The sequence below is a fragment of the Caretta caretta genome, chromosome 3, assembly GCF_965140235.1.
Source record: "Caretta caretta isolate rCarCar2 chromosome 3, rCarCar1.hap1, whole genome shotgun sequence".
Lineage (NCBI taxonomy): Eukaryota > Metazoa > Chordata > Testudines > Cheloniidae > Caretta > Caretta caretta.
The window spans coordinates 58,341,005-58,363,858 of record NC_134208.1 but is presented as its reverse complement, the minus strand read 5'-3'; the positions used below and the strand labels follow the sequence as shown (position 1 = coordinate 58,363,858).

The following is a 22,854-nucleotide window of genomic DNA, read 5'->3' as shown; positions in this document are numbered from 1 at the left end:
ACTTGCGTGAACGCAACCCCCACAGTGAACTTCCCAACTCCAAACTGATTTGTGACTGACCAGTAGAAGTCTGGACTTGCCAGCTTCCATACAGTGATCACCATGCACTTCTCCACTGAGAGGGTAGCTCTCAATTTGGTGTCCTTGCACTGCAAGGCAAGCACACAGCGTCGCACACAGTTCCAGGAAGATGGCTTTCCGAATCCGAAAGTTCTGCAGCCATCATCACAGACTTGTATAATGATGCGATCCCATAACTCAGTGCTTGTTTCCCAATCCGAAAATCAATGGTCCACTGTGTGCAGCTGCTCTGTGAATGCTAAAAGTAATCTGGAATTGTTTCTTTCCATGGCACACAGCAGCTCATGAAATACTGCATGATCAGTCACATTGTATTCATAACACTTATCACAAGACTATCAATTCAAGATCCATGCTTTCAGGCAGAGATGGCGGATGCACAGTTTACAGGGCTCTTGAAAAATGTTGCAAAACATAGTCGGAACCCCATGGAATGAATGGACAGAAAATACTGCATCATGGGACACTGAGCCTGCAGCCATGATGCACTGCGATCCATTCCCCATTCCCACAACTTCTAGCCACAGAAGTGGCAAGTTGCACAGTAGGATAGCTACCCATAGTGCACTGCTCTCTCTGTTGATCCAAGAGCACAAACTGTGGACACGCTCTGCCGACACAAGGAGTGTTGTGTGAACATGCACAAGCGATTTAATTACTGCAGTTTATGATCCTCTGCATAACTTGTGGCAACTTAACCGTGTAGTGTACACATACTCTTGTATGTGTATAAGAAACGAGATCCAGCAGAAGAGATGTTAAAGAACAATATTTCTGCCTGGAAACGGAAGGAGCTGTTGAAGCACTCTCTTTGGAGAAAGTATTTAAACTACAACAAAGAGGAATAAAATCAGAAAGCTGATTTTACTATGTCAGAATTACATAAATATCCCTTAATGAAAGACTCCAGAGCAGACACTTCAAAGACGTGTTGTGCCAAGTACTTTTCTAGGCTTTGAAAACAAATTAAAAATAACTAAGCTTGTGTGCTTTTGAATAATGATGTAGCAATTTACATACTTGCCAACACTGGAAAGCTATAAATAGGGATAGTTTGGGAGAAAAAAACAGATTAGCACGTTTAAGGCCCAATCCTGCATTCATTAGTTGGTTATGCTTTTTCTTCCAGTTTGAACAATCCTAACATTGAGCCCCTATAATAAGTAGTGTACAATACAGTAAAGGTATAACAACACAATTTATTGGTCATCAGCAGCTGACTGAAAAGCCAATTAAAATTAAAACTTTATTTTCAAAATGTATTTATGTCATTTCATTTCCATTCAAGAAATAGTAACTGTTCTGTCTTTCTGGATAACCTTGAATTGTTACACAGTCTCTGTAGACTAACCTGAACATTTGCCCATAATAATACAACAAATCCATTATATTTGTACACTTTTTCTTTCAACATTCAAATGGAACTAGAGATAGATGCTAATGAACAAAACAGAGATATTCAGTTTCAAAGATAGTGATTTTTTTTTCTGCAATTTCTGACGATTCAGCTGGATCTCTTAAAACGTAATGACAAAATGGTGTCTATCAGAAAATAAAGTCAGTTTTCTTGTAACCATTTTCCCTTAACTGAAGCCTGTTGACAGCACTAAATAGTTGTTATACTGTTGTTACATTGCTGTGTCTTCTGTCGTTTTGGGCACCAATGACAGTCATTCCCCATGAGAGGCACACAGGAGAGAGCTACACCTAAAAAGCGGCGGTGATGCAGCTGCGCTGCTGTCGCGCTTTAGCGAAGACACTGCTACGCCAATGAGAGGCTTAAGGTCTGTATAATTACGTCACTCCGGGATGTGGATTTTTCATACCCCTAGGCGATGCAGACATACTGATGTAAACGTATAGAGTAGACCTGACCAAACATATAGAGTAACTGTGTGGAACGTATAATTGAAATGATGACTAAGGTTTTTGAAAATGCCTTAGCAATAAGACAGCGCAATATTTTTCTCAATTAGCAGTCCTGAAGGCAATAAGCTTGATTCCCATGTCACTTGCACCAGTGTAAATCAGGAGTGTCTGTACTGAAATGGGTGACAGTGTAAAAAAACTGTGAGAAACAGATTTATCCATAAGTCAGTGGAAGTTCAAACTTCTGCACATTGCCCCATTCCTTGTGTCAATCCTAACCTAGCTGGACCAACTCTAGGTGTGAACGGGGAATTCAGTCTTCATGCCTAGTCTTTAGCCTCTCTGTTGAGACAGCTAACAACAATTATTATAATGGTGTTTTCTGTCATGTGGATATCTGTCCTCAAGGAACAAAACTGAGGCCAACAAATCACTTAATACAGACCACCATATACCCGAAATATGATGATTACTTTCCATTACTATAGGCCTGGGTAGTACTTGAATCAGTGACACGAAGAAGAAATTATCTCTCTCTCATTAACAGTTCTCTGGCCTATCAAGTGCTGTAATTCTTCCTTTATAGTGCAGAAAATAATATCATTAGGATCACCTGGGTAGTCTGGCACCATTTAATATTAAGAACAAAAATTCCCAGGTTTTCTGGAAACTACATTAAATAGCTAATTATGCAGAATATTCACTTTTTGACTCCTAAGCTTAATGGGACTGGCATATTTTTCACTGAGTGAAAAATTAACCCTGCACATGAAATATCAAAATTGACATTAACAGAAAAAAGATACGGGATACTGAATTACAATATATTATACTATTGTACTGCAATTTTCTCTCAGAATAATGAATAATTGCTGGAACTCTGCATATCTTTTGATGCACACATTTCCATTCAATTAAAACAATTTGTCTTACTTTAAGTATCATATTTCTTTGATGACATTCTGTAAAAGCTAAGGATGCCATCTTAAAATAAAATTCAACCTCACCACATTTGCTCTGACAAGGCTATAGCATTTCTAACAAAGTCACCCTACAGGGCATAAGCTCACAGTTCCATTTATCTCATTGCATACAACCCCCTTTATTTGCAATTTATTTTGATGTAAAGAATACCTTGCTAGAAAGTGCAGACTGTAGGTATTACTATCTCTGCATTAGTAGCTCTATTTATAATTTATCACTGCACAGTGCAGTCTGCACCTCTGATACAAGAGGAATGTTATTCTCAGTGTAATATTGGCCACATCCCTTTGAAACCATAGGCACTTCAGAGTTCTTTCATGGACAGTAGAATTTCAGAATTAAATACAAACTGTTGTTGATCAGACTCCTCTTTCCTCTCTAAAAAGAAGGTGCTATTTGTTTTTCTTTTTCAAAAGTCACCTCAACCCCCGCACCCAAACTAACACTATCATGATGAGCACTGCATGGATACTCCTAATCATAGCTCTTGCTAGGGATGTGAAAGGAGCGCGGTTGCACATGGCACCCTAGGACATGAATCTAATACCTGAATGAAGTGGCAAGAGACAACAGTAAGGAAGGACTACAGTATCCATGCAATGGTAGAGTCTAAGGCTCTCCTCCTTCCTTGGCTACTCCCCCATTATTTCCTGTGCGCTGCCACACAAATTGCTTCCACAGAACTGAGTTCAAGGCATGTAGGGGTTTACCCCTCAGTGTGTCCCTCCCATATGCAGCCTTCCTCTCTTGCGTGGTAAAACCACAGGGTTCCCCCACCAATCAGCCTTCTGCATCCTGGAAGAAAGATAGGATTTGAATCTTATTCAATAAATAGTGGATCTCAGAATAAGTATATGACGTCATCTCTTGTAGCCTTTTATAATTATGAATGGTAGATTGGCATACTGTATTTTTAAGATCTGTTTAACATTTACATGTCATTTATTATTCATCCACACTAATCCTACAGCATAGCTAAATCTCGTGTTAAACTACCAAACTACACAATACTGTGCCCTTACCCACTTTTTTTCTGACAATAAAAAAATAAAAATAGCACAACACAAATGCATTTCTACAACAATTTTGAAAGAAAAATCTGTGGAAATATTATTACCTGCTCTTGAAAGGTTACATTTAATAAAATGCAATTTCTCCCTCTTAAATACCTTCCAAAAGTTACAATTTTCTGGAAAATGTCAAGAGCGCAGGGGCAGAGCCAAGATGCAAATGTTTGAATTCCAACAGCTGCAGAATCATAAAATAGATCCTTATTAAAGGTCCCCACCCAATTCTTTTCTAAAGTGTCAAAAATATCATGAGAGTGGAGTAGACATATTCTTATGGATTCTGTTCACAAAATGAGATTGCCAGAAAATAAACACTTTAAATCTCCCAAGTTATGATACATAGAGATATCCAACAACAGAACACCCACTGACAGTCAGACCAAAAGCTACTCTAGCCACTAAGCCATGCAGTTCTGCTACACCTGATCAATCCAGCCCCTTCTCAAACTTTACAAAACAAAAAACAAACAAAAAGCTCCTCCAAACTATCCCATTCTTTAAAAAGTGCAAGCTTCTAAGGACTTTTATGCTATTCATAACAGCAGTACCAGACTATCTTGAAGCAAACATGTAAAATAACAGCACACTGCTGAGTCCATCAATACCTCTCCATCAACCACAGAGACTGATGCAGAGCAACACAAACCATTCACCATGTAGGGTTTGAGTGTACTGCTTCTAGCCTGGGGAACAAGAGACTGACCATGGGGTGCAGGAAAAAATAGAAATCAAATCCATCTTTCTCATATGGTAAAGGAAAGCACTACCCACAGGACCACCAGCCTCTCCTTCAACTCTTAATTAGGGAAAAAAACCCAGCATGCTATTTGGACTTTCTAAGGGAAAATAGTTACCTCTCTCAGAGATTTTCCTGTTTAAACATGCAGCAAAATAAAGTCAATGATAAACACTGTGATTTCCATAACATATTAAATATGTCCTTGAATTTAAGCCATGGCAATGTAAGAGGAAATATAGTTATTCCTAATGGCAATATTTAGATTGAATAAAACTCATGAAGATGTGAAATCCTTCCTTAATATAGATCTGCAACTGTGCATTTAATAAATAACTGTAGAGGAAAAAGATCAACAAATAACACATCCATTAACTTATGGGTCCCTTGACTTATTCAGTAATTTGACAAATTGATCCACAGCAGTTAATGAGGATGGAGGCAACATGTGTGAATGGGAACTTTTACTTCAGAGCTCTTTTTGTCTAAGAATATAAGCTACTTCCATCCCAAACATAAAAATTTGTGTTATTACAAGTCCTACATATTCTGAGCAAATGCTATTATATGAAATTATTCTGACTCACAATATCTGAATCACCACCTCAGCAGCAAGGTTAAGACAGCCTTCATTCCAATTCTCAAAAAAACACACTAACACGAATAGTTAACGTCAGGAGTTTGTTGCACTAGTAGCAGAAGAAAGATCCATAGCTCTAAATCTACTATAAAATGTGTGAGAAAATGTGTTTACAGCACAGTAGCAGTGGCTTTTTAATTATAGCAAGTTAGTTATTTGTGTTTAAAAAGAAAAAGCTGTAGTGTATTTCTGGGTAGCTTGCTTCAGGTAAGTTAAGGAGTATTTATTTGATTACACAAATTAAAACTTCATTCTTTGTCTGCATGATCCTGCTACTTGTCACGTAAAATTAGGTTCAATGCAATTGAATTTTCAAAACTTCTAATGAAGAAAAGTGCAGATACACACCATAAATTGAGAGAGAATGTAATTATTGTTTTTCTCCTCAAGATTGATTGGTTCCAGACTTCCAAATCTAGTTCATAAAACAGATTTCCTGCAAAAATTGAGATGGAAAATAAGAAATTCAGATTCACTTTTCCTTGTTTATTAATTTTGTGTGTGTTTCTTTTTAAGAAAGGAAAGGAAACTGCAGAACTACTAGACAGTATATTTACCCAGTCCTGTGAAAAAACTGTAACATTCTATAAAATATTTACTGTAAAATAATTGCACACCCAAATGGTTCATTTTCACTGCTACAACCAGAAGACAATTCTTTTAATGACAGTTAAAAACTATAAAGGAGTAACACTGAGCTGCCTTTAAGCCAGGGGTGGGCAAACTATGGCCCGCATCCGGCCCATCAGACCTTTTAATCCATCCCTTGAGCTCTAGCCAGGGAGCAGGGTCAGGAGCTTGCCCCACTCCACACGTGCCGTGGCTCTGCGCAGCTCCCGGAAGCAGCAGCATGTCCCTCCTCCAGCTCCTATGCATAAGCCCAGCCAGTGGGCTCCGCACTCTGCCCCCACCCCAAGTGCCAGCTCTGCAGCTCCCATTGGAACCGCGGCCAATGGGAGCTGCAGGGATGGCACCTGCAGACAGGTCAGCATGCAGAGCCACCTGGTTGGTGCCACGCCTCCACATAGGAGCCAGAGGGGGGACATTCCGCTGCTTCCGGGAGCTGCTTGAGGTAAGCGCCACCCAGGGCCTTCACCCCGACCTCCTCCCATGCCCAACCCCCGCCCCAGCCTTATTCCCCCTCCTGCACTCTGAACCCCTCAGTCCCAGTCCGCAGTACCCTCCTTCACCCCAAACCCCTCATTCCCAGCCCCACCCCAGAGCCCGCACCAACAGCCAGAGCCCTCACCCCCCCACACACACTCCAAACCCCTCAGCCTCAGCCTGGAGCCCACTCCCCCACTTCCCAATCCCCTGCCCCGGCCCAGAGCCCCCTCCCGCACTCTAAACCCCTCATTTCTGGCCCCACCCAGAACCCGCACCCCCAGCCCATATCCCCTCCCACACCCCAACCCCCTGCTTCAGCCCAGAGCCCCCTCTCATACTCTGAATCCCTCTGCTCCACCCCCAGTCCGCAGCCCCCACCTGCACCCCAAACCCCGCATCCCTGGCCCCACCCCAGAGCCCACACCTCCAGCCGGAACCCTCACCCCCTCCCGCATCCCAACCCCCTGCCCCAGCCCAGAGCCCCTTCCAGCACCCTGAACTCCTCATTTCTGGCCCCACCCCAAAGCCCGCACCCCCAGCCAGAGCCCTCACCCTCTCCCACACCCCAATCCCCAATTTCGCCAGCATTCATGGCCCGCCATACAATTTCCATACCCATATGTGGCCCTAAGACCAAAAAGCTGTGTTAGAGAAATTATTGTATCATTAGAAGAGTGTGAAGCAGCATCTGATTCTCAAGTAAGAGACAGCTTGCTATAAAAGATACAAACCAAGAAAAGGCAAATCAAAATGATTAATTCACCCCGGAAGCCCATTACCACAATTTAGAATCAATAAAAGAAGCAAACACCATTATTTGGATGTACTTATAGAAACATGAAGTGTATAGTTATTCTCCTCCTTTACACTGCATTAGTGAAGACACTAGATGGGTAGTGAAAAACTCAGCTACCTGAAGCTATCCTCCAAAAATGCCCAGATTTTTTTTAAGTATATCAGGTGCCTGGACACCCTGAGGCTCTTGATTCCTTCAGAGGGAAGCTGTCTTTAGGGGCTGTTTCAGGGGCCCCCCCAAAGAGCTGGGATCACAAAGTCTGTCTCCTGGCCCTTCTCTGCCACTGCTGCCAGCCCTGCCGGTGCTGCCTCCCAAATCTCCCTGCCACACACTGGGGCTGTAGGGCATTCTGCCACCAAATTACCCCATAAATTCTGCTCTGAGACTGACAGGAAGGGTGGTGAGATGTTCTGCTCACATGTCTAGTCCCTATGGTCTCAGCTAAGTTTCTCCAGTTTATGGCTGAAGCCGAGTGGAGACAACAGAAAGTAGGAGCAAGGTTCTCACCACTGCTCCAGCCCCTTTATACAGGGTAAAAGGGCTGGAGTGGCATAAAGCCATTACCTAGGGAGGTGGTAGAATCTCCTTCCTTAGAGGTTTTTAAGGTCAGGCTTGACAAAGCCCTGGCTGGGATGATTTAACTGGGAATTGGTCCTGCTTCGAGCAGGGGGTTGGACTAGATGACCTTCAGGGGTCCCTTCCAACCCTGATATTCTATGATTCTATGAAAGAGGTACCAAAAGCCCCATAACCACAGACACTATGGTAGGAGGGGCAGCTACTAAGACTGTCACTCAAGGACCCCCCTCACAAGCCCCAGTGTATGGGAGGAAGGGGGACAAGGGCCAAGTGAGGTCTGTTGGAGCAGGGCTGCAGCAGGTAGGAGATTCCTGGCAGTGCTGCTGCCCATAGGACAACTTGGGGAGGCTGCTATGACTTAGACAGGCCTACCATCTCTTAAAGGCATACCACGGAATCTTACCCCAGTAGTATTTGTGGGTACCCTCACCCACACTGCCTGTTTTAAGTCTCCTTGTTCCCCTGGGAAAGGAAAACTCCCAGGTGGGATCCCAGGAGACAGCAGAGACATTGGGAGTCTTCCAGGGAAAATAAAGTGATTTAACATGCACAGCTGCATCCCAGGGTCTAGCTCAGTTGTACTCAGGACTGAACCTGAGGAGAGGGCACTGATGGCACTCTTTTGCCACCTTCGCACTTCCCTGATCCTAGGGGCCCCTACAGGCATACATTTGAACAGCCTTGGGGCTTTGCTCCCTGCAGTGGCCCCTAGAGGCTGTTCCACTGCTCCAAGACCACGAGTGCACAATGCTCCAGCCACACCTCTGGACATGCCACTGCAATGGGGCCCGGAGTAGGTACCATAGAACTTGCTACACAAGGTCCATGCTGCCCAGGGATCCCTAAGCAAAAAGAACCCTCCATTTGTAAGTCAACTTTCCTAGTCTTTTTCACCACAGCGCAGAAGAACTGCAGCTGGAGCTTCTCTGTCATTTCTCACTCATTGGACCAGGAAGAGGGTTTGTGAGAACTAATGGAAGAGAGATTTTTTAACAACAACAAAATCTACCTAGTCACCCCACCTAGCTTTCCCACGGTCATCTTTGATCCAAAGAATCTGAAGAGAAGTAGCAGAATGAGATCAGGGACATGACTGATTGATTTTAGCATCCAAGCTTTGAGACCAATCCAAAAGGTTTGGGGTTACTTATGTTTGCAATAAGTTCTGTATTTTCTGCTTACAGTACAGGTAAATACTGAAGTGATCTTAAGGCATGCATTTAATCATAGGTTTCAGAGTAGCAGCCATGTTAGTCTGTATTCGCAAAAAGAAAAGGAGTACATGTGGCACCTTAGAGACTAACCAATTTATTTGAGCATAAGCTTTCGTGATAGAATGCATCCGATGAAGTGAGCTGTAGCTCATGAAAGCTTATGCTCAAATAAATTGGTTAGTCTCTAAGGTGCCACATGTACTCCTTTTCTTTTTGTATTTAATCATAATCATTACTACTGTCAAAAATTAGTAAAAACTTCATAATTTGTATTTGAATATAGAAAGAGGGTTTCCATTTATATAGTATGACATTATCTGTGACAAATGCATAATATCTTAGGAATCTCTCTACAACATTTACTTCCCTTAAGCCCAGGTAAGCAAATAACTCACTCTACCCATCTGTTTCTGCTATCTCCTCTATTTCACATTAGGTGAAAGATTCCTTTTTCCCCAATTTCTATTTTCTTCCATCTTGGAAGACCAATATTCCAAATTAAGCCTAAATTGCTGAACTGATTTTTAGGAGAGCGTATTTTTGCTCTCCTTCAACATACACGTCTCAAAACAAAGATAACTTAGTCATTTTTGACTAGCCATGCAAGTGACGAGCACAAACAAAAGAAAAAGCACTCTGCCCCAAAGTATAATGTATTTTTCCTGTTATTCATGCATATTCACAAACAGAATATGAACATATGGATCAAACAGTAAATGGTATATGTAGAATATATATATGCATTACACTTCAAATTAGAAAGTAGTTTACAAACCATATCAGCACTTTTTTTTAACCAGAGGGACTTTACAACACCTTTTAGTGCTTCACTGGAACAAAAAACCAAACGCTGAGTGCAATACAAAAAAGGTAAGTTATGGAAAAGAAATATAGGAAAAACAAGGAGATACGCTTATTTAGAACTGTTAGTTTATATATTTAATGGTCCACTCAACCCTGGGCTGTGATAACAATTGTTGTCACTTTAACCTACATTCTGCTCCACACATTGTCATGCACTGTCCTCTAGAATTCCATGAATTTGGAAGCTCTTTGTGTCTTCTGTGGTACTCGGTCATGAGGAAATGGTCTGGTGAGCTACTGTAAATTCATTGCTTTTTTATGTTATTTCTGAGTGATTAGAATGATCTGTAAGTAGTATTTTAAGGCAATTTTGTAATTCTTCCCTTCAGCTGTACACCCCTAAAGTGGCACTGTTTATTATAATGAATTAATTATATTATATAATTGTTAATGAAAGCCGCTGTTCACAACAGGTCAAGTGAGAGGAGAATCAGGCCTTTTCTGTTTTTCTCCTGTGTGCCTCTACTCTTCCTTTTTGAGATAGTAAGATGTTTGGGAAAGACAGAAATAGCAAGGTCCACTAGAGGTTTGGGGCCACCATACAGTGCATATGAAATGTGCTTCTGAAAGAGAGAAAACAAAAAGACTAACAGAAAGGGTGAGTAATAGAGTGGAATAAGATAAGGGTGAATCACTATCCAGTTTTTTGTTGCCTGTGCATGAAGCAAGATCACTAAAAGATGTTCTGCTTATGGGGACTGGTGTAAGATGGATGCATAAAAGTTACAATGAACAAAACTGAAAATTACTATTATTCTGATATAAAAAAACCCCAGGTACTAACCAATTCTCACTCTCTGATCTGAAATACTGTACTATACAATGTACGAGGTAAACCTGTTATTCTTTGACCAGACCCTGAAATCCATTTTTCAGCTATCATCTGGTTAAAAAAATAATAATAGTTCTTCATGACCAGAATGAAAAGAAACAACATTGACTGGTAGGATAGTGTTTTATACAATAAGCTTTAACTTTTTTTGTACAAATTGTAAAATCAAGAGTACATTCCAGTATTTCACTCTTAAAGTTTTATCTGGCTCACTGAATATATTTAGCCCACTCTCTTTACTATTCTTTTCTTCTTAACCACACTTTTTCTTTCTTTTGTTTTCCTTTTCTTATTTTTTAAATCTTATTCCTGAAGTGTTGGTTTTAGAATAATTTTATTTACCAATATCTGTGATGGCAACATTCCATTTTGTTTGCAGTCTGAGACCTTGGTCTTCCTGCACATGATTGGCGTGGGAGGAATCAAAATGTTATTTTGAACTGTCTTAACATTATCAGTTATTTGCCCAGTGACAGAAATTAGCTAGTCTTGCAAAGGACTGTTGACATACATCAGCTGCAATCTGAAATTGAAATGGCAGTACAAACAGCAATGAACTTGTCAGCCTCATTTTTCCATTACTCAACCAGAAAGACATCTGCCTTGTGGCTTAAAAAAATAACATATACTAGTTTGTATATAGAAGGTAATTATTAGTCTAATGTATTTTGCATTATAATAGTAGCAATTTCTTTGGTATTTGTATCCAAATTCCTTAAATATATCATCCAGATCATAAATACCGCAATCATCTCTGTATACATACATAGTTTCATAGATTCTCAGAGCCCGAGTCAGTTGACTTAGGCTGGCGCTACGAGGTTAAAAATTACAGCATAGATCGGGGTGGGCAAACTACAGCCTGTGGGGCCCCGGCGAAGGGGGCAGAGGGCTCCATGTGTTGCCCTTGCCTCCAAGCACGGCCCCCCACAGATCCCATTGGCCGGAAATAGGAAACCGCGGCCAATGGGAGCTTCAGGGTAGGTACCTGGAGGCGTGGCAAGGGCAGCGCACAAAGCCCTGTGCCCACCCCCGCCCCAGGGCTGCGAAGGGACATGGTTCCGGCCACTTCCCGGCGTGGCGTGGTGCCAGGGGAGGCATGCAGGGAGACTGCCCTGGCCCCGATGCACACCACTGCCCCCTAGAGCCCGAACTGCTCCTGCACCCCACCCCCCAACTCCCTGCTCTGAGCCCCCTGCTGCGCCCTGCACCCCAACTCCCTGCCCGAGCCCCCTGCTGCACCCTGCACCCGCATGCACCCCAAACCACTGCCACACCCCTCTTGTACCCCAATCCCCTGCCCTGAGCTCCCTGCCGCACCCTGCACCCCTCCTGTACCCCAACTCCCTGTCCTGAGCCCTGTCGCATCCTGCACCCCTCCTGCACCCCAAACCCCTGCCCTGAGCTCTCTCCCGCAGTCTGCACCCCTCCTGCACCCCTGCCCTGAGCCCTCTCCTGCACTCCACACCCCTCCTGCACCCCAACCCCTTTTGAGCCCCCTCATATGCCCCATACCCCTCCTCTTCCCCAATCACATGCCCTGAGCACGTTCCTGCACCCCCCATCCCCTCCCACACCCCGCACTCCCTCCCACACCCCAACCCCCTGCCCTGGCCCTGCATACAATTTCCCCATCCAGATGTGGCCCTCGGCCCAAAAAGTTTGTCCACCCCTGGCATAGACATTCACACTTGGCCTGGAGCCCGGGTTGTGAAACCCACCCCCATCGCAGGGTTTCAAAACCTGGGCTTCTGCTTGAGTATGAGCCCAAATGTCTACACTGCAATTTTTAGCCCTGCAGCTGGAGCCCTGCAGCCTGAGTCAGCTGACCAGGGTCAGCCATGGCCACGTTTCAGGTCTTTTATTACAGTGTGGACATATCCATAGTGACCACCTGGTAGTGACTGGTTGGAACTTTCATTATAACCCACTGTTTTCAAATGCACATAACTTTCTCATATAGGCAGCATTTGGGCTCAGATTTTCCATGCTTGGTTTGGTCCCCAAAATGAACTTTCCCTGGAAAATCTCATAAAAATTCATTCATACGTATTTTCTATTTTCAAAGATTTAAGATACTTTTAAACAAAGTCAGAATTGATTCACTGACTTTGATGGAGGTGCTGTCTAAGAATGGACTCCAACAATAGGTTCAATATTTTTCAATTATTAGAAACTACACATTCAATAGCAAAGTTTATCAAATGCAGTGCTGCAGTTTCCAGGGTAGTTATCTTTTTGATGGGACGGTGAGGACTACAAGGTGGCAAATTACTGACTGGATAGAGCAGAACTGTGCTGAAAACTTTTAGAGAGACAAGGTGGGTGAGGTAATATCTTTTATTGGACCAACTCCTGTTAGTGAAAGAGACCAGAGCTCTTTTTCAGGTCTGGGAAAGGTAATCAGAGTGTCATAGCTCAACAAAAAAGGTGGACCAGATTGTTAGGCATAAGGAGTTGACACATGTTGCAAAAAGCCATGCAAAATGAAGTAGGCAGTCATAAGACAAAGGAGAGTTAGGGCATGTCTACACCACTGCTCTCCAACCAACATAGTGCTGTGCACACGAGCGCTTATGTCGGTGTAACTTAGGTTGCTCGAGCGGTGATTTATTCACACCCCTGAGTGACATAATTTCTGCTGACTTAAATTGTAGTGTAGACGTAGCCTTAGTGGTTTTATAGGTCATTGTAATGAGATAGAAAACCAATATCCCTATTGAGTCCCTGATTTTTGGGGTCTAGCAGAGTTATGAATTTAAGCTCCTAAACCCATCTTTTGAAGGTACGGTGTAGGTTTCCTTTGAGGACAAGGACTGAGAGGTCAGATATGGTATGATCACTCTGTGTAAAATGTTTGCCCCCCAGGTAGGTTTGCCAACTTTCTAATTCAAGAAAACTGAACACTCTTGCCTTGCTCACTGCCCCACCCCTTCCTGAGGCCCCACCCCCGCTCACTCCATTTCCCCTCCCTCGCTCACATGTTCATTTTCACTGCAAGGCCCAAACAGGCATATTTATTGTTTTGACAGATGTATGATGCTAATTTCAGGTTTTATTTGTTACAGGTGTGGGAGTCAGTTTTGAGCTGGCAGCAGAATAGTCAAAAAGGGGAATTTTAAAAAAAATGAATTTTCAAAAAGATTTTCATGATTCTTTCCCTCCCTTCTTCTCATTTTTCATAACCAGTTCCATGTTTTTTGTTCATTAAAATTATTGTAATTTTATGTGTGGAATTAGGACCACACATTATCACAGCTACAATGGGTCCATTAAAGGCCCACTCCTGAAGCCCAAATACAAATCCGTAGAGCACAACCACAGAAATGCACACCTGTCCATATACCTATATAAATAAATCTGTAGAATCTGACTCCCATATCTACATGCAGATACACGTGTATTCCTGTGTACACATCTAGCATACACTAACACATATTTCCACATTATTTATTATTACAATTGTTGTTTAGTGCCTAGAGACTCCAACTAAGATCAGGCTCCAGGGTGATAGGTACTGGATATACACATAAAAAGAGAGAGTCTGCACAAAAGAGTTTATACTGTAGCTAGACAAAGGTGAGAAGAAATGTATGATACATTGGCTCTTCTGCAATTACTAGTCAACATACATGTTTTAAGAAATAATACATTTCTTTTTGAGTTCCCTTCTCTTTCAAAAATTTGTTATGAAAAGAATACACACATATTATATGTCATCAATTTTTTTGTGCGCAAGCCAGCAAAAGGCATTAAAGTCAAAGAGTTAGGCTGCAAATTTTATTCTCATAGGTATACACACACGTGGCAATACATGCACCTCCCTACACAACGGCACACAGTCTCTTACACACATACAATGCATGCATACCCACACTTTCCTACACAGAAACACCCAGCCACAAAGGGAAGAGGGTGGGCTGGAGGGGAAAGTGTGTGTGTGTGTGTGTGTGTGTGTGTGTGTGTAGAGAAGATGGGGAGGGAAAGAGGCCAAGCCTGAGAGCAGGGTGGGGGTGAGAAGGGTCAGTGAAGGTGAGAGGAAGGGTGGGGGGTATGTGGGGTGGATGGGGATTCAGAGGGAGGCAGAAGGCTACAGGTGTATGAAGATGTGGGGGGCACAAGGGTATATAGGGCCATAATGGGAGTGCAGCAGTGTATGGAGGTGAATGGGGTGCTGGGCTGTCATAAATATAAAGGGAAGGGTAACCACCTTTCTGTATACAGTGCTATAAAATCCCTCCTGGCCAGAGGCAACATCCTGCTACCTGTAAAGGGTTAAGAAGCTCAGCTAACCTGGCTGGCACCTGGCCCAATGGACCAATAAGGGGACAAGATACTTTCAAATCTTGGGGGAGGGGGAAAGGCTTTTGTTCTGTGCTCTTTATGTGTTGTTTTTTGGGACTGAGAGAGGCCAGACAGAAATCCGTCTTCTCCAACCTATCCTAATCCAAGTCTTTAATATTGCAACCAGTATAGGTAAGGCAAATTAGTTTATCTTTTGTTTTATGTGAATTTTTCTTGTGTTAAAAGGGAGGTTTATTCCTGTTTTCTGTAACTTTAAGGTTTTGCCCAGAGGGGGATTTTCTGTGTTTTGAATTTAAATACCCTGTAAAGTATTTTCCATCTTGATTTTACAGAGATGATTTTTACCTTTCTTTTCTTTTATTTAATAAAATCCTTCTTTTAAGAACCTGATTTTTCCATTGTTCCAAGATCCAGGCTCTTGTAACAAATTGGTTAGGATATTATTCTCAAGCCTCCCCAGGAAAGGGGGTGTGTAGGGTGTGTGGGGGGGGGATATTTTGGGGTAAGACGTCTCCAAGCAGTCTCTTTCCCTGTTCTTTGTTTAAAATGCTTGGTGGTGGCAGCATACTGTTCAAGGACAAGGCAAAGTTTGTACCCTGGGGAAGTTTTTAACCTAAGCTAGTAAGAATAAGCTTAGGGGGTCTTTCATGCGGGTCCCCACATCTGTACCCTAGAGTTCAGAGTCGGGAAGGAACCCTGACATGGGCTCTGGGGGTTAAGGACATGTGGGTGACAGCTCTGGGAGGTGGAGAGGATGGGTGGGACCCCCCTCCCCCAGCTGTCCCTACACATAGGAGCCGGAGTGGGGACATGCTGGCTGCTTCCTGGGAGTGGCAAGGCGGCTAGAAGGGAATCTGCCAGCCCCGCTGCATGGTGCCCACAACCGGACAGTCAATGGCCCGGTCAGCAGAGCTGCCAGGATTCCTCTTCAACTGGGTGCTCCGGTTGACAACCGGACACCTGGTCACCCTACCCCCAGGTGAAAGGGCATTTTTGTCTTTTGTACCTTTTTATGTGACTGGAAATAAAAGGACTTTGGAAAGAAGCCTTTCTGGTGAAATAAACTGCATTCTCAGAATGACTTCCTGTCCAAAACAAGTATTCTTAAACTATTGGACCTGTGCTCAATGCCTGTTTTATTTATACTGAAAAGAACCCACAAAAGAAGGGGGAGGGAGAGAATCTGCTATTGTGTAAGGTTTATTGGATTGGAACTTTCTGAAAATTTAAGTATTCACATTAGTAAGACATAATCAATTTAATGCCTGCAAAGGCTCTCTAGTCAGTCCTCTTTTCCCTTCAAAGGGTCCTAGTAGGATACTTGGTAAAAACTACATGTGTCGAAGTGATTACTATACCAATTGTTACTATATTGCTCTTGCCAACAAAATTCCACTTCAAGTAAAGGGAGGGGGAAAAACCCTTCACTTATTTCATATCATAAATGGAAACATCCTCTAATTAACGTTTTCTTTTCACTACATGGTTACTGTGTTGCTGGAAAACTAAAAAGACTGTCCACGTGCACTACTTGCAAATTTCCAAAATTCCACAGACTGTTATTTCCATTTTTTTAATACTAAAAACAAACATAATAAAACATTACATTCTAGCTTACTTTCACATCAACTTTTTATGGTTCATTTTGCATTAATAAATGTATAAGCATTCAGCTAATAACTCAACAAACAAAGTGTGGCCAGAAGAAAGTTATAAAAAGATGTCTATACTGTAAGTGGCTCATCAGTAAAGCTTCTACTGTTTACCTACCAATTTAATGAAGTTACCCATATATGAACATTAAGTCATGGCTTTAACGAGCCGTCAAGTTTAATCTCTTGCAGAACTACTATATGTAAAACTCAGGATATTAAAAAATTGGTCACTAAATGAGAAAAAATTACATGAAACCTTAATTGATTCAGCTGTATTTCCCAGTGCCATGTAAAAGTGTGCATCAAGGTTGTTCAATAATCTAGATGAACTCTTGAACTGCAAGAAACTTTAGCTCAAATTGATGCCCACTGTATCCTGTCTTATGTAATGTAACATGAAGTTAATATATAATTTAATTCAAGCAGATTCAGGGTTACAAAAGGAAAGGAACCTGAACATTCTCAAATAATTTCTTTTAATTGTAGTTTATTTACAAAGTAATCTGAAGTTTTTACTATGTCCTGGATGGTTCTAAACATTTCTTATGATCTAAATTCTTTTCTCATATTCTCATACAATTATGGTTTCCTCCCCTATTAGAGCTAGAAATCCAATATAAAAAAAATGGCAACAATGATCACTTAAAAAAATGTCTGCTGAAGCAACCAATTAGCATGAGAAAGGTACCTGTAATTTTCCCCTTATTGTCCTGCTCACATACTTCTTTATAGTGGTGTAAGAATAATTCATAAAGTTGTAACACCGACAGTTGTTGGCAGGCAGAATCGAATCTGGAGCCTCTGGAGCTTAGTATATGAGCCTCTACCACATGAGCTAAAAGCCATATGGCCCTTAGCTAAGGCTGTAGAGCAGACTTATTCATCTCTCCCTCTCTCTCTCTAAGTGGTCTCAGTGCCAGTAGATGGGAAAGAACACCACACCCAGGAGCTGTGTGCGTTACAAAAGGCACACCAAATGCTAGCATAGGCCAAGGCTACATGCAGAAATGGTGGTTCTTGAATATATTCCATGAACACTCCTTGCATGATGTGGATGCAATCTTTGAGTTACAAAAGGAGGTGTTAAATGCATTGATACTGAATCAGTTCTGGGCTTCTTTGTGATTAAAGACTGCTACTTTGTCACAAGTGGGAAAAGGTAACCTTGGAATAATACAGTTCAGTTTTGTAACATCACACCAGAAGTTACACTTGACATTAAAGCCATAAATTAAAAAAACAAGTCTGTGATATTATAAGAGATTAAAAATCCTTTAAAATGACACAAAGATTGGTAGGGTGCTAAAGAATCATATAGACTGATCTGGATTGCTTGGTAACTGGGGCCAATCAAACAAAATGTGTCTCAATACAGCCAAATACAAAGTCATACAGCTAGGAACAAGGAACACAGGCCATACCAGCAGGGTATCCTGGGAAGCAGTGACACTGAAAAAAATTTAGGGATCATAGTGGAAAACAAACTGAACATGAGCAAAAAGGGCTAATGTGATCCTTGTATGTATAAACAGATAATTATGAGTAGGAGTAGGGAGGTGAATTTATCTCAGTATACGGCATTGGTGAGATTGATGCTGGAATACTGTGTCCAGTTCTGATGTACATATTCTTTAAAAGATGTTGCAAAATATGAGAGAGTACAGAAAAAAGGCACAAAAACTACTTGAGGGCTGGAGAAAATTCCTTGCAAAGATAGATTTAAAGAGCTTGATCCTTTTATAGTTTATCAAAAAGATTATGGTGTACAATTACCTTCACCAGGAGAAAATAGGTGCTATTGGGCTCTCTAATCCAGTGGAGAATAGCATAACAAGAATCAATGCTGGAATCTGAAGCCAGACACATTTAAATTAGAAATAAGGCACAATTTTTTAAGAGCGAGGGTGATTAACCATGGGAACAAACAACTAAGGAAAGTGATGAATTCTCCATCTCTTGACATCTTCAGATCTTTATCTTTCTGGAAGATAAGCTTAAGCCAAACACCGGGATTCACAAAGATGTAAATGGGTAAAATTTAATAGTCTATGGGAGGTCAGACAAGATCTCTAACCATCCCTTCTGGTCTTAAATTCTATTAATCTATGGAAATAGTATATTCTGAGTATAACAGAGATATGCTGATTACTTTGATATAATGACAGGGTTCAGAGTAAACAGCCGTGTTAGTCTGTATTCACAAAAGAAAAGGAGTACTTGTGGCACCTTAGAGACTAACCAATTTATTTGAGCATAAGCTTTCGTAAGCTACAGCTCACTTCATCGGATGCGCATCCGATGAAGTGAGCTGTAGCTCACGAAAGCTTATTCTCAAATAAATTGGTTAGTCTCTAAGGTGCCACAAGTACTCCTTTTCTTTTTACTTTGATATAAGAATCTTCAAGCTTGTTTATTCAAAAATTCACATTAAAAATGATTGCCCAACGGGTGAAAGTGTTGTTTCTTTAAGAGGCCAGAAAATGACCAAAAAATGGCATTCTGACTGTATTCTCACAGCAGTTCAGTATAGAAAAAAAATAGCTAGCTTCATCTCCTTTGTACTTAAATCATTTTTATGACCATTCACAATAATCACCTATTGTTCTAAATGGTAATGGATTTGATTAAGGGTATCAGACATGAAAGAAGTGGCGAGTGACTAATTTTACTTAACCCAAACTTCAAAGCTAAACCATTTACAGTTTCCATTTTATCTGCAGATTACAGTGTGATGTGAAAAAAGGTTTAACTCCTTCAAAAATATCACAAATTTCTCCTCTATAGGCGGTCAAACTAGATAATCATAATGGTCCCTTCTGGCCTTGAAATCTATGAATCTTCCATTAGCCAGAAACAAGAGACTCAGCATTATAAGAACAAGACTATGGAGGATATGTCGGACCCCTTTTACTCCTAAAGAAGAATGAAAAACTGGCCTAATTTCTGCCATTAAAACACTTCAAGATGAGATGAGGAATCCTGAGAGCAGGAAAGACATCCAAACTGCGGGAGTTTGGATTTCCAAATAAATAAGGAAGAGAATGCTGCATAAACTGTTTCAAGATCTAGGGTCAGCAGTCTCCATAGAAGTGTCCTTCTGGGAAGGAAAGAGGAATTAGTTGGAATTTAGTTGTGAAATCCACCAACTAAAATTTTTAATTGAGTGTTCTATATAAGTGACCTGATTTTCGGAAAAGTCACAATTTCTGTTAACTCCAGCAGGAGCTGTGTGTGCTCAGCATCAGCAGTCTGTCCACTCTTTTAGGTGCTTAAGTATGGATGTAGGTGTTTAGCTTTAGGTATCTAAATTTGAAAGTTTTGGCCATAAGGATTTTATTGGTCAACTGTGCAATAGTTTTTATTTGAGTTCTCTTGATAACTGGAGACAGAAGAAAGCACTGCTTGTAATTGCTGCTCTTTGAGTGTCCAGGGACAGAAATGAATCCAGTGTGACTTCAAGACTATAAATTTTAACCATGAGACATAAGAGGACCTTAATGGAAAGTGATGGTGGATTTCACCATTTCCTCAAAGCTTTTTCTTCTTCCAATTAACATCACTTCAGTTATTTCCTAAGGTCAAATTTGAAGCAGCTGTTCTCTGTGCACTGAAATATCTGGGAGACAACACTATATCCGCAGCATGAGAAAGATGCATCGAACTGTGTAGCATCAGCATATTGCATACACATAGCAGCAAGCATAGCCTTGTCCCACAATGTCCCCAAGAGGTTGTAGGTAGATTGTTGAACATGTGTTTTGACAGAGAATTGATTCCTGTGGCCTGTTATGCAAGTTTGAGAATACCTTTGATGAAGGTTACTAGTGTCTGACTCTATGAACTTTACTATGTTATATTATGAATCAAGGTGTTTAGACAAATTAGTTTTAGATCTGTTCAATGGAGACGCTGTAGACCCACAGTTATTAAGATACTTTAGGACAAATACTGTGATTAGTTGCATATCAAATGTGCTTATAATAACTGACCAGAATATTTTAACCATTTATTAACACATTATAATTTTGAAGAATGGCCAAAGAATATATTTTACTGGTCTGTATTTAAATGAACTGAAAAATAAAGATTTCTTCAAATATCTGTCAAACTAGTCAAAAGGTTCTGAGAGAAACCTGTTACAGTATGACAGGTTTCAGAGGAACAGCCGTGTTAGTCTGTATTCGCAAAAAGAAAAGGAGTACTTGTGGCACCTTAGAGACTAACCAATTTATTTGAGCATGAGCTTTCGTGAGCTACAGCTCACTTCATCAGATGAAGAAGATGAAAACTACATCTGATGAAGTGAGCTGTAGCTCATGAAAGCTCATGCTCAAATAAATTGGTTAGTCTCTAAGGTGCCACAAGTACTCCTTTTCTTTTTGCGAATGACATGTTTGTTAGCTACCACAGTTAATCTCATTAGTGCACTTTTGGATGAAGAAGTGTTTCTGTTCTCAACTAAAAACTGTAAAATAGTTAAAAGTGGCTCAGGACACTTGCCTTCCAGAAAACCTGAATCAGAGAAAGATGTGGTGCTGGTGTCTGTAGGCATTAGAACTGATAGAATAAAATAATTACAGAAGGTCGTGAAATGTTACAAAATCCTTTTTTTCCAAATTTGAAAAAATTTGAAATTTTAAACAATTTAAAAAAATTCCACCAACCATAAAATTTTCGTTTTTTAATTGCAAAATTTTGCCATTTTTGATTTCAGCTAGCTTTGATAAGAATGTGCTTCCTACAAATTCTCTGCCAGTAAAACTGTACAGTGAACACAATATTGTACCAGTGAGAACCCAGAACTAGGTAACTGTTTAAGGACACCACAAAATAGCCATCAAAACCACAGAAACAAACACTGTGGCACTGTCAATGGCTGTGGTAAAAGTCCTAGATGCTGATGAAGTCTGCATTGCTTTTGGCTATGGGGCAAAACAAAAAACAGACTCCTTGCAGTCCACAAAAACTCCCCAAATTAGTGGAACCTATTTTCCAGATAGGTGATCAGTTCAGGAAGCGTATTAAGAGGCTAAAGCAGGGGTAGGGAACCTGCGACCCACAGGCTGGATCCGTCCCATTGCTTAATTTCATCTGGCTGGTGGCAATTCTTGGCACCTCCCTCCGCGGGGCTGGAGCCATGAGCACTAGCTTGCCCCGCCACAGGCAGGAAGCCCCGAGTCTAGGCGCCCTCCTATGGGGCTGAAGCTCTGAGCCTAGGTGCCCCCTCCCCCGTGGGGCCAGAGCCACAAGTGCTGGCTTGTCCCACCGCAGGCAGGAAGCCCTGACCCTCAGCCCCCCCACCCCCCTCACCCAGCAGGTGGGTGAGTTGAATGTTTTATATTTCTCTCTCTCTCTCTCTCTCTCAAAAAAAAAATCTAATTTGAGTTGCTTTTTCTTCTGTGACCCCCACAATTAATTTTTTCTGTGGGTCAATGGCCTGTGATAGAAAAAAGGGTTTCCCATCCCTGGGCTAAAGAGTGATTACAGGAAAAGCAGGGATAAGAACCTCACTTCAGGCAACTCGCCAACAACATGCCTATTTTATGATAGCTATTACTGGTTTCTGGGCACTGCGCTCACCATGGAGCCACCCTGTGCTTCATGACATGCTTAGCTGGGACAATGCCCTGCTGGCTCTTGAATCCAGCCTGGAGACTGATTCCCAAGTTTAAAATTCTCTTTTAATATACAGTAGAACCTCAGAGTTATGAATACCTCAGGAATGGTGGTTGTTCTTAACTCTGAAATGTTGGTAACTCTGAACAAAACATTATGGTTCTTTCAAAAGTTCACAACTGAACATTGACTTAATACAGCTTTGGAACTTTACTATGCAGAAGAAAAATGCTGCTTTCCTTTTTTTTTTTTTAGTAGTTTACATTTAACACAGTACTGTACTGTATTTGCTTTTTCCCCCCATCTCTGTTGCTGCCTGATTATGCACTTCCAGTTCCAAATGAGACGTGTGGTTGACTGGTCAGTATGTAACTCTGGTGTTTGTAATTCTGAGGTTCTACTGCACTACACAAGTCATTGTACCAGCTTGGTTTCCTTTATTTACTAATCCTCTTGTAACCTATGTACCAAATTGTTCACTGAGGTCATATGACATTTCCAGACTT

General features: G+C 41.4%; 1 protein-coding gene across 2 annotated transcripts in view; it reads right to left on the bottom strand.

Annotated features, from left to right (window-relative positions):
• The window catches only part of KCNQ5 (potassium voltage-gated channel subfamily Q member 5), a 530,762-nt gene that overhangs the window by 419,170 nt on the left and 88,738 nt on the right, over positions 1-22,854 (bottom strand). The gene's annotated exons all lie outside the window — the stretch shown is intronic.